Source organism: Anabrus simplex, chromosome 1, assembly GCF_040414725.1.
Source record: "Anabrus simplex isolate iqAnaSimp1 chromosome 1, ASM4041472v1, whole genome shotgun sequence".
Taxonomy (NCBI): Eukaryota; Metazoa; Arthropoda; class Insecta; order Orthoptera; family Tettigoniidae; genus Anabrus; species Anabrus simplex.
In genome coordinates, this window is record NC_090265.1 from 206,908,111 (window position 1) to 206,921,193 (window position 13,083).

Here is a 13,083-nt window from a genome sequence, read left to right on the forward strand (position 1 = left end):
ACTTTTAAACTGTCAAACAAGAATAATTTAACAATAACGCATACAAACAGAAAAATTTCCCGAGGCACTTCCTCTACTTCGGACAAGTAAGAGCTTTTCTTATTCAGAAAAATCACGCTCAGCATGGGGCTCGAACCGACGACCCTGAGATTAAGAGTCTTATGCTCTACCGACTTAGCCAGCCGGGCTGCAGGGTATTGAGCAAAAGGCACGTGGTGTTCGCAAGCGGTCACCCATCTAAGTACTGACCACGCCCAGTGTTGCTTAACTGCGGTGATTGAACGAGACCCGGTGAATTCAACATGATATGGCCGCTGGCTCTCTCGAGTTCAAGCTGACAGCTACGTGATCAAACCACGTAGCCACTTGCATAGGACAAAATATGTAAACCTCATCCTCCGTCTCGCAGATAAGACGGAAACTTTCCTTGCATTACGAGGTACTGACAGTCTGTGTGTGTACGCGCATCTCAATCACTGAGAACATCTAAAGCAACGTGAAGTGTAGAGAAAATAAGAGAGCACATTCATACTAAGAAGCCTGCTAAGATAACCTAATAAACGAAGACAAAGAAGGTCTAAGTGCTTCAAGACACACCCCATAAAAGTGTACAAGGAGTTGACAGTGCACAAGAAGAGACAAAAGATAACAGTTCGTTTATGATTCCATGAGGAGCTGTAATGAAACGTCATTGTATTATATAGAGGCATACCACACACACTCCTCAGCTATCACTTACTGCGCCTCTCTGTAATTAAACCTCATTATGTAGTGGCATGCCACACACATACTCAACTATCTCACTTCGTCTATCCGTGCATTTCTTTATTCCTCTCCCTTCAATTGCAAGTGCATTTTTAAAATGAGATTTCTATTAAATTGACGGATTAGTTTGTGTAGTTTTTGTACAGGTGCAATCAGCAATGCCATATAGCGGTGGTAAGTGGTAGTGAAAGGGACAGAACAGACAATAGTACGTCTGTGTAATGTTATTGTTAATTAGTTCCAGAGGCGTCCGCCTCTGTGGTGTTGTAGTTAGTGTGATAGCTGCCACCTCCCGGAGGCCCTGGTTCGATTCCCGGCTCCGCCACGAAATTTGAAGAGTGGTGCGAGGACTGCAACGAGGTCCACTCAGCCTCAGGAGGTCAACAAGTAAAGGGGGGATTCGATTTCCACCTCAGACAACCTCAAAGTGATTTCCCACTTCACCTCCAGGAAAATGCCGGGGTGGTACCTAATTTAAAGCCACAGCTGCTTCCTTCACGCTTGCTTGCTTCCCATCCTTCACAAGGCCCATGTTCGGCATAGCAGGTGATCCTCCTCCCCAGTTATATCCCCCGATCCAACGTCTCACGCTCCAGGACACTGCCCTTGAGGTGGTAGAGGTGGGATCTCCTACTGAGACTGAGGGAAAAACGAACCGTGTACGGTAAACGGATTTAGCAAGAAAGAAAAGTTCCAGGGGTAGATTGCAGCGTACAAACTGACAACGATAACATCTCCAAGTTTATTTTCGGGTATAGCCTATCAGTCAGGCACACCGTATGTGTGTAAACTGAATATCAAAAACGCCGTGATGACAGTGTTCAACATTAGGCCTATATTTCAAGTAAGTTTTGTTTGAAACGTATATCTAAATAAAGCTGACCGTTTTCAAAGTATCATCGTTTCACTCGTCTTATTACCGAGCTCGATAGCTGCAGTCGCTTAAGTGCGGCCAGTGTACAGTAATCGGGAGATAGTGGGTTCGAGCCCCACTGTCGGCAGCCCTGAAGATGGTTTTCCGTGGTTTCCCATTTTCACACCAGGCAAATGCCGAGGCTGTACCTTAATTAAGGCCACGGCCGCTTCCTTCCACTTCCTAGGCCTTTCCTATCCAACCGTCGCAATAAGACCTATCTGTGTCGGTGCGACATAAAGCAAATAGATTCTTCTGAATATCAAAATGCCAACTAGCACAGCAACTAGGCCTACGGTAACAAAACCACACCCCACAGATCTAAGTTCTGATAAGCCCTTATCTACTAAGTGACTACTACTCAGCCCGAAGATCTACACGTTACGAGGTGACGCATGGGTAACCGGAGTTGACCTCGAACCAGCGCTCAGATACAGGTAAAAATCCCTGAGCTGCCTGGGAATTGAATACGGGGCCTCCAGGTACGTGGCAGGCTCGTTACCCCTAGACTGCAAAGACGACATCTACGTAAACGGAATTCTAAAATATGTGCAGAGATTCATTAAAGTATACTCTGACTCAGGAATTAATTCTTCAGGAGGATTCCAGTTTGTGTGGTACCAACTGAAAATTATTATTATTATTATTATTATTATTATTATTATTATTATTATTATTATTATTATTATGTCTGGTTCGTTGGCTGAATGGTCATCGTAATGGCCTTCGGTTCAGAGGGTCCCTGGTTTGATTACCGGACGGGTCGGGGATTTTAATCTTCCTTGGTTAATTCCAGTGGCTCGGAGGCTGGGTATTTGTGCTGTCCCCAACATCCCTGCAACTTACACACCACACATAACACTATCCTCCACAGCAGTAACACGCAGTTACCTACACATTTCAGATGTCGCTCATCCTCATCGGAGGGTCTACCTTACAAGGGCTGCACCCAGCTAGAAATAACCACACGGAATTATTATTATTATTATTATTATTATTATTATTATTATTATTATTATTATTATTATTATTATAGGCACCAAGGGGCAGGATTATTTCCCCGCAGAAGTTTATTTACGCGCCGGCTAATCTACCACTCGAGGCTGGCATATTTGAGCACCTTCAGACAGCACCAGCTGGGATCGAACCCGTCTAGTTGGCAGTCTTTTATCTGCACCACTCAGTTCTGCTAGAGTGTAATCAAACCTCTGACTTATAGGTATTCAAAATGGCTTTTTTTTAATTTGCTTTACGTCACAACAACATAGATCTTAGGTGGCAGTGGGATAGGGAAGTGCTAGGTCTGAAACGGAAACGACCATGACCTTAATTACGATACAGCCGCAGTATATGCCTGCTCTGAATATAGGAAACCATGGAAAACCATCTTCAGGGCTACTGACAGTGGAGTGCCCGAATGCAAGCTCAGAGCTATGTGACGCAAACCACGTAGTCAACCCCAAAATCAAAAGGAAGCAAGCTTACAATTTTACATGATTGTCGATATCGTGATCGTAGCAAAAGAACTTCCCATTTAATGTACAATCCGAGCCTCAGAGAACGTGATTTTTCATTTCAAAAATCTCATATATCCTTGTCGGGATACTAACAGTGCCCGCCATGATGAGAAACCAGCAACGATGCCATATAATGCCTGTATAAGTCAGCTTAAGCCCTTTGTGGAACTACCTACCTGCACTGTGACGTTTTCTAAAACTTACAATAACAGAATAGACGTGAAATAGTTTCCTATTAATTTTTAAATATTGTTCAGGCTATCTATAAACCACGTTATTTCAACTCTTCGAGTTTCCATCTTTTTTCATTTTAACCACACGTTCTTTCATTCCTTCTCGAGACCACTGACTTGGTGGACGTGGTGTGGCTGAGTGTTGTAGGGACGTTTTAAATCTTACGACATTTGTATCATTGTGCGTTTCTACTGTATATTTTTGTGGGATTGACTGTCTCTTAGTCTACATCATTTCGATCTGCTTAGTCTCATTAGTAACTGGAAGACTGCGTTGTGGTTTTGTCAAGATAGTCTTTGGTAATCCATTCTTTTTAGATGACCATCCTCATGGATGTTATTATTATTATTATTATTATTATTATTATTATTATTATTATTATTATTATTATTATTATTATTATTATTATATGCCTTTGCTGGCGAGATGTAGTGTTTACAGTGCACTATGTCTTCTGGTATGGGATACATCAAATTTGTTACTTTCATTGACCTGTCTCAGTCTCATCCTTGGCTTCGACAATATGAAAGTGACTGAGGTATGAGTGATGCTAGTAATACCATTGCTTATGCAGCCAGTCCCTGTCATGAATGGTGTGAAAATATCGCTCATAGGGTCAGTTAGTGCATGCATTTCAGTGGGCTTGGCAGACTGATATGTAATACCAGCGGCTGGCTCGGTGAGGAAAGCAACGGGAAACTACCTCACTCCTCATTTCCCTAGTAGGCCTCTTCAGTGACGCCTAGGCTATTTATGACAGCTGTTGGCGGAGCTGCAGAGGATCGAACCAGCCTTCGGGCTGAATACCCAAGAAAAGAGAGAGATTATTATTATTATTATTATTATTATTATTATTATTATTATTATTATTATTATTATTATTATTACGATGTAAGTCAAAATTTTCTTATAAATACTGCTAATGACAAGTGGTGATTTCAAAAGTTTCAAAGACTTTAACATAAATCTGAGAAATGTAGGTCTACTTCTTGTTTCTGATTTAACGCTTCATGTTTTGAGTGAGGTATTGACTACCACATTACCTGATAAAGAGAACTCTTTGATCCATACTCCTGTTAGGGGCGGAGATATTTGGTATCTTCAAGATGTGGCGTTGTGTATTCCGGGCCAGCCCATGGCTGCCAACCACACGCTTCTCAGACGAAGGTCAAGGTCCAGTGGTCCAGCTTGTTCTGTTCAAGGACTCCACACATGACTCGCTCTATAAATCACTGTTACTAAATCTTTTCTCAATACCTAATTAACCAGAATAACGTGGCCGCAACTCATAACAAAGGACTCCTTTCCCCCTCCAAGTAACAGCTGTAATCATCTCCGTTTAGATCATGCAGGGCGAACGATGTTACAAGTCAACACTCATCCATTAATGCAGAACTTATTTCGAGTTCCAGAATTATGATTCAGGTTTTAATAAATAAAAGTTTTTCAGCTTTTATATATATCAAATACAATTGGCATACAGATAAATAAATATAGACTCATTGCCAGAGAGGAGAACGACAGGCTTCAGCAACCGCACAATATTCCTATACTCGCCGCTAGATGGGGCTTCATTTTTTGCATTCCTGACCCGGTGGAATGACTGGAAACAGGCTGTGGATTTTTTTCATAAATATAGAACATTGTTTTTATATTTAGATTTTAATCCCAAGAAACTACTTGTAATCTCCTGATTATATCGTCGCTGGAAAGGTAAAAGGTTGTATTCCACAAAGCTCTTCCTATCGATTATTCTCCTTAAGACTTACAGTACCGTACTGTAGGAATGTACGTTTGCATTACGTATTTACGCACTCCTAGTGTACAATGCATGTAAGGTTCATTTTCATTTAATCGTCGACATAGGAAAACGAACACAACGGACATTGTCCTGATGGACTGCATATCCATACGTGGCTGGGAGGCGTGACCAGTCTTAAGGAGAATAATTGATAGGAAGAGTATTGTGGAATACAAACTTTTACCTTTCCAGCGACGATATTAGTAAATCAGTTGTTAACAAACTCTTTCTAGCAACACGTGCTTTTGTTTACTAAGTTATAATTTAATATTAATAGGCCCTACAGCTTTCATAAGCTCTCTGAGAACCTCAGAATTTTCAAAACTAAACTACCTTTGGGTGGGGGTGGTAAAGGACGTTGGACCACGATTCCAACGTCCGACACTGTTTCCATTTACTTGTGTTACGCTGCTCGTTTTTATCTTTCCTATCCGATCTCCCTTGGTCATCTCTTGTTCTTTCCCGACCCCGACGGTATTAGGTTTGCGAGGCGTACATTTCCATCATATCCGTGTCCCCTGCTTTATTTTGCCAATACCTTCATTTTTCGAAGTGTTGGGCCTCTTCCATTTTTTCTCTCTTGTTAGAGATATTAGACGATGGTACCCAGTTATACTTCCTCTTAAAATAATAACCACTACCAGCGTTTGCAAAACTAACCGACGCAGAAGGTGGTGGTTTCCGCAAATTTATAAAGAAAGCTTCAATCTTTACGATGGTAGCATTGCTGTAACGAGTATTGCTTAAAATTTTGTGCTTGGTTGTGATATAAATAATCATAACGAATTAGCATCTGAAATTATGGTATAAAATTTATCTCTAACTTATTTCCCGAACTACTGTGCAGATATTGTTTTCGTGAGCGCTTGAAAATAATTAAATTTAGCTTCCAGATTAAAATCATAGCAAAAATATGTCTTACTCATTTATATAATATACGTTCTTCTCAGAAAAATCTGAACGTAAATGGAAATCACAAATCTTATTCAAATCATTAGACACTTAATTCTGGTTCAGTGAACTTCCTGTAGATGAGAAATACAGATAACAATATTTCAAAGGTCTCTTCAGAGAGGATACAGAGCTAAAAAGCAAACAACCCTAAGGGGCCCAGGCCTAACAAGTGACAAATTCTCAGACCAAAGGCCTGCGTATTACGAGATGAAACGTGGTCAGCACGTCGAATCATCACGGCCGATATTCGTGACTTCTAAACCGGGGCTGTTAGCTCCTCAATTGTTCTGACATAGGCTGAGTGGACTTCGAACCAGAACCCAGAACCAGTGAAAATCCTCTGATCTGGCCGGAAGTCGAACCTGGAGTCTCCGGTTTAGAGGCAGACTCAGTATCCCTAGACCTCGGGGCCGGCACGGAACATAACTTTGCCAATATTGGCAACTCTAACACCCTTTAATACGCAGTACACGACTGAAGATATTTATTAATGCAATATGTTTTATTTGGAAAGAAATAGTGTTAAACGTAATGAGGAATAAGGTAGGTAAGGGTTATTCTGCCCGAAGGCAGGTCTGAACCTCCGCAGAGGTGTTCCTGGGCCGGAGTTCACGTGCGGTAGGGTGGCCAGTTCCTTTCCGCTCCTCCATTCCCTTACAGCGCGTGGCAACCCATCCAACTCCTGACCACGCCCAATGTTGCTTAACTTCGGAGATCTCACGGGATCCGGTGTTTCAACATGGCTACGGCCGTTGGCTAATGAAGAATAAGCTTCGACAAAAAGCCACATTATGATAAGAATAAAAGAGTCACTTTCGAAGTAGATAATCAATTAAGATTTTCCCTATTGCTATTTCCTGTTTACGACATGAACGGGAAATAAATGCCCAGTAGGCTTATAGGAAGAGACTTTAATAAGGAATCAAACAATATGTACGTACATTTGAAACGTCTTCCTGTGCTGCGACAGTGTTGCAGACATTGCGCTTATGTGCACCTGTAGGATAGACCTGAACTTACATCGACTCCTTACACAAAATTAAACACACTCTACATTGTAGTCAGAGTGTATTGTTTGACAAGCCATACGAACTTTGCGACCTTGAGTAGCGACGTACCACAGTATCTAAAAACGCACATGTAGGCAACTTCGTAACCCCCCGCAAACGCTTTACAGTACGGGGTAACAGTCCTCAGTTGGCGAGGATTCATATCGTCACTTCACCGGTAAAACGTTGTATCCCACAAAGCTCTTCCTATCAATTATTCTCCCTAAGACTGGTCACGCCTCCCAGCCACATATGGATACGCAGTCCATCAGAACAATGTCCGTTCTGTTCGTTTTCCTATGTCGACGATTAAACGAAAATGAACCTTACATGCATTGTACACTAGGAGTGCGTAAATACGTAATGCAAACGTGCATTCCTACAGTACGGTACTATATGGTTCATTTTTCCTATAGACATGGGCATAGGAAAATGAACACAACAAAATTTGTTCTGATAGACTGCCTATATATACGTGGCTGGGAGGCGTGACCAGTCTTAAGGAGAATAATTGATAGGAAGAGCTTTGTGGAATAAAACCTTTTACCGGTCGAGCGACGATATGTAAGAGAATGTTGTAGAGAACACACGGTTAAAGAAAACAACGGAGGAAAATTACAATTCCTTTTCAAAAATATGAATATGTAGCCTACAGTAAGTATTCTAAACTGAGAATGTTCCTTTTAATGGCAAAATAAAACTTTTAATACGATAACAAATAATATTAAAATCTTAGATGTTGAAAAATGACGTGTCAAAAGTTAGGAAATAAACAACAGTACAACTGATTTTGTTTTGTGGATCCATAGTAATATGTACGTTTTTCTATACCTCGAAATTTCGATAACTCGAAGTATTTTTCAGCCTCCGCAGGCACTTCGAGATGTCGAAGTTCTACTGAAGGTAGTCTGGCTCGTTGGTAATACCTGAGGCAGGTATTAATTCTGATTGGCATCTCGCCTTATTTTCATTTTCACTCGCAAGTCCAGTCACCCCACACAGCAGCTGCAGGTGGACAGATACGAACGCAGGTTTACTGGAAACCACAACACTCGCCTGTTCCTTGGCTAGACTCCACAGAAAGTCCACCACTCTCACGCTCAACACAGTGAACTACTTAACACTGACAACTATGCAGTGATCACACAACAGCTACAACTCAAACGTGCCAGCCAGCACTACAGTATTCCCCACGACAATGACAGTTAACACTGCTGCAATTCTATTCATGCCAGCGGTTACTCGCACTGTCTCCAGAACGGTCTGCAATCCTCGGTACTACATGTACAGTACTCCGTTCTTCGTATCCCAGCACGACGATACTCAGACTTCGGTGAGGCACCACTTCTGCCAACAACTCCCATCATTCATTGACTGTTCGCGGCCAGCCTCCTTTTCATACTCTGATGAAGTACTAGAAACTTCGGACCTCGGCTAGATACGGAACATTCTTTCTCCTTCCAGAAGGTGCACGGGAAAACCAGACGAAGAAACCGCGGCATGTCCTCGAACCAGCTGGGAGGTCACCGGATTAGCTTAGTCATCCCTTCTGGGAGATACCATAGGGGGCTAAAGGCGGCCGGTTGGCACGTAACAATATTGAACAGGAGCGTAAGATATAATCCAGGAGTCCTATTATTGGTTCTATGGATTGAGCATATATCCGTGAAATGTCGATTTTTTACACCGCATAATTCACAAGAAGAGTCTTTGCGACGACTTACTGTATTCTAATTGGAAGAAATCTTTAACTCCCTTAAAATGATGTATATCTTGTGATTGGAAATGATTTATTATACAGTAGTAAATTGTACTGTTCGGATCTATTCGTATGACAAAATGAATGCATTCAAGAAATTCTTGGAAGAAGGAAAATACATCATGTTAGGAGTATAAAACGTAGTTACTTACAATGGTTAGCGTTGAGGCCTTCGGTTCGGAGGGTTCCGGGTTTGATTCCCGGCCGGGTCGGGGATTTTAATCGCCTTTGATTAATTCTTCTGGCTCGGGCACTGGGTGTTTGTGTTTGTGTTTGTCCCAACACTTTCCTCTTCATATACACAGAACACACTACACTACCAATCACCACAGGAACACGCAATAGTGATTACATCCCTCCATATCGGGTTGACGTCAGGAAGTCCATCTGGTCGTAAAACAGGGCCAAATCCACATGTGCGGCGCAGTTCTCACCCGTGACCCCACAAGTATGGGAAATTCGGCGAAAGAAGAAGAAGAAGAAGAAGAAGAAGAAGTTGCTTCATTGAAATACTTTCAGTTCACTGAAACTACAAGCGTGCAGTAGGGTTAGTACCTTTTGTTGAACGTGCTTGGCCACTCTTCGTCTTAGACTCGGTCTAATAAGCACCTACGCATTACACTATTACGGCTCGTTTAGACACAGACCTGCACAGTCAGCCCGCAATAGGTTTTTGTCTTTCTTTCTTTTCCTTTTCTCTTCGCAACGCGGGATGGTGGTCTTTCATGTACTCTCGTGACCCGATTTCAGACTCTTGCCAAAGAGTGATGATTTTTTCCGGGAGTGACATACATTCAGATTTGTAGGCAGAATTACGGGCACCAAAGACAACAATAATCGTACGCAATCTGTACACTTTCATCTTATAAAGCTGAACCTGAATGAGATTTACAAGCTTTTCTATAACACTGTGTAATTTTTACTGTTACACTGAGGCACATCAACGATGTCGATATGAGAGGTGAAAGTCAGTATGACATTTTGTGAATTTTACATGAAAACAACTTTAAGGTTAGTGTTCTGAGTCATACACTGATGATCTAAATTTTAAGTATCTGAATTATTTTATGCAAATGATATTATACATTGCATTTTGACCTACTTCGTTTCTTATATTTTCCATTTTTTCCCCGGAATTTTACATTTTTTACCGTTCAGATCCAAAGTGGAAAAATATTTCATCGATGTCCCAATAAATCATATTAGAGAAAACTGAAAAATTATCTTCTTTCTCAGCCGTGTCAAAATGTCTTCGCTTCGTATCCGATCTACGCAGTTGGTCCGGAGCATACTTAAGCCGATATAACCACATCTTAAAAGCCTCAAGTTTTTTTAGAGAGGTTACTGCCAGGGTTCACGATTCTACTCCGTAAAGAATTACGGAAAAGACATAGCAACGGAGAAGACGTACTCTGAGGTCCAGTTTAAGACTGCAGCCTTCGAGGACTATCTGGATTTTGAAGAATGTGGTTCTCTCCTCAACGGAGGATTTAACTTCCAGTAAGTGGACCCAATACTCACTGACTGAAGACACAAAGTAAATCATCTTCGCAACTCTCTGAAGTGGTCTAATACTAAACAAGAACAAAAATTGATGTCATACCACGGAAATTAGAATATATTTTTCAGTGACTAAATTATGAGCTATTGCACAGCGTTGCCGCAAATCACCCAAAACTCTTATGGTTTTATTAAACATTTATTCATAAAATGACGATAAAGTTTGGTATAGCATGTTATTAAACCTGTTATTTTACGTGATATTTTTTAGCTCATGAAATGTATGAGAATATATCACACATTAAAGCAGTATTTATGAAATAGGCCTACGGTACATAGAATGTTTCAAGTATTGAATCTACAATATTTTTACTGTAATGGGTGGGCAAAGATGTAAATCAAAGAAGCAGATCTTCATATTTCCTGGTAAATCCACCCTAATTCACTGGCAAAATTCCTCTCTCGCATTGTTATATTCAATTGTTTCATTATTCGCAGCACCGGTGCCAGATTCCAACTACCAAAATGGAAATTTCCAACGACATTATTATCACTTCTCCTAGGAAAATCCTGTTTATGAGCCACTTCTGAAGCTATTTCTATGTCATTTAGTGCAATTACATTTATTTGATTTGTAGAATTCATCAACAGTTCGTATCGCTTCGAAGTTCACGGAATTAAAAATAGCGCTAATGATGATGCACTGTTAACATGTTCTTAAGTCATTTTTAAGAACGTCGCCTCCTCATATAAACACAAAAAATATCGTGAAGAATTCAAGAAGGCGTCTGAGATAGATACTTTCGTTTTTTAGAGTAGTTTATACATTGTATTTGTATTCTTATAGTGAACATGGTATATTATATTCTGGGATTTATTCATGTTCTAGAACCCTTTCAGTATACTGAATCTCATATTATGAGTTTGTTAAATATTTATTCAAGACGTCCGAAAAATGATAGAAATGTGCTCTATTGCCTTATATTAAAAAGACACGCTGTTTCGGCATACAATGGATAAGCATATTTTGCATATTCTCATAGAATTTTAAATTAAAAGGACATGTTGTTTCGGCATACAATGGATAAGCATATTTTGCATATTCTCATAGAATTTTAAATTAAAAGGACATGTTGTTCCGGCATACAATGGATATGTATATCTTGCATATTCTCATAGAATTTTAAATTAAAAGGACATGTTGTTTCGGCATACAATGGATATGCATATCATGCATATTCTCATAGAATTTTAAATTAAAAGGAATGTTGTTTCGGCATACAATGGATATGCATATCATGCATATTCTCATAGAATTTTAAATTAAAAGGAATGTTGTTTCGGCATACAATGGATATGCATATCATGCATATTCTCATAGAATTTTAAATTAAAAGGACATGTTGTTTCGGCATACAATGGATATGCATATCTTGCATATTCTCATAGAATTTTAAATTAAAAGGACATGTTGTTTCGGCATACAATGGATATGCATATCTTGCATATTCTCATAGAATTTTACATCCTATAAAATTATATACTGAATGTAATACGTTCTATTCGATTTCTTAGATAAACACACTATATCCATTGTCTATTACTAAGAACGAAAGCATATTATAGTGTAGTTATTGTGAGTTTAAACTGTAAAAGGCATTACCCGTATCGGTAGGTCAGGTCTGAAATTTGTAAATTCGTTCCAGTTCGGGCAAAAGGTCATCCATATCTCACAATGCTCTTCCTATCCATGAATTTCCTTAGGACTGGTCACGCCTTCCAGCCACATATGGATATGCAGTCCATCCGAACAATTTTCGTTGTGTTCATTTTCTTATACAAACATGTAAAGGAAAATGAACCTTAAATACATTATACTGTAGGAGTGCGTAAGTCGTGCAAACATACATTCCTAGAGTGCGGTACGGTAAGGTTTATTTTCCTTTACACGTAAGCAATGGTAAATTAACACAACAAATATTGTTCGGATGGACTAAATATCCATGCGTAGCTGGGAGGCGTGACCAGTCTTAAGGAACATAATGGATAGGAGAAGCATTGGGAGATATAACCTTTTGCCCGAACAGCGACGGATTCTTATACAACAAGAGCGTATGCATCATGATTTCATGAAGCAATGTCTACAGTTTATGTTAAGTCAGAAAATTTTTATAAATGCTGTAATAAAACGAAGAAATAAAAAAAACTTTTCAACGAATACAGCGGGTCAGGTACTATAAATGTTTAATATTTTTAACTTTCCGGATGATAACGTATTTCAGGATATTGCGAGAAGTAAAAATTCTGTAGACTAGATTTTCATAGATTTATTATTTTCTAAGGCTGACAAAGTGGCACAAAAGCTGTTCTGCAACCACCCGCCAGTCTGCATGACGTTATCAAGGCACACTAATCCATCCATTACTACCTATTATGTGCCTTATAATGTACATAAGATTGCCAGTAGTCACACTGTCCCAAGCCAATAAATACATTCGTAGCATTCGTAGATTCCATCCTGTTTGTGTCGTGGTGTCATCACCCTTTCATTAAAGAAGTTCAGGTCATGAATCTCTATTGACAAATTTTGT

At 40.0% G+C, this 13,083-nt stretch overlaps 1 protein-coding gene and 1 pseudogene across 1 annotated transcript in view; both read right to left on the reverse strand.

Moving 5' to 3' along the window:
* abd-A (abdominal A) overlaps positions 1–13,083 on the reverse strand; it is a 410,801-nt gene that overhangs the window by 303,995 nt on the left and 93,723 nt on the right. The gene's annotated exons all lie outside the window — the stretch shown is intronic.
* On the reverse strand, positions 201–319 carry LOC136859400 (5S ribosomal RNA; annotated as a pseudogene).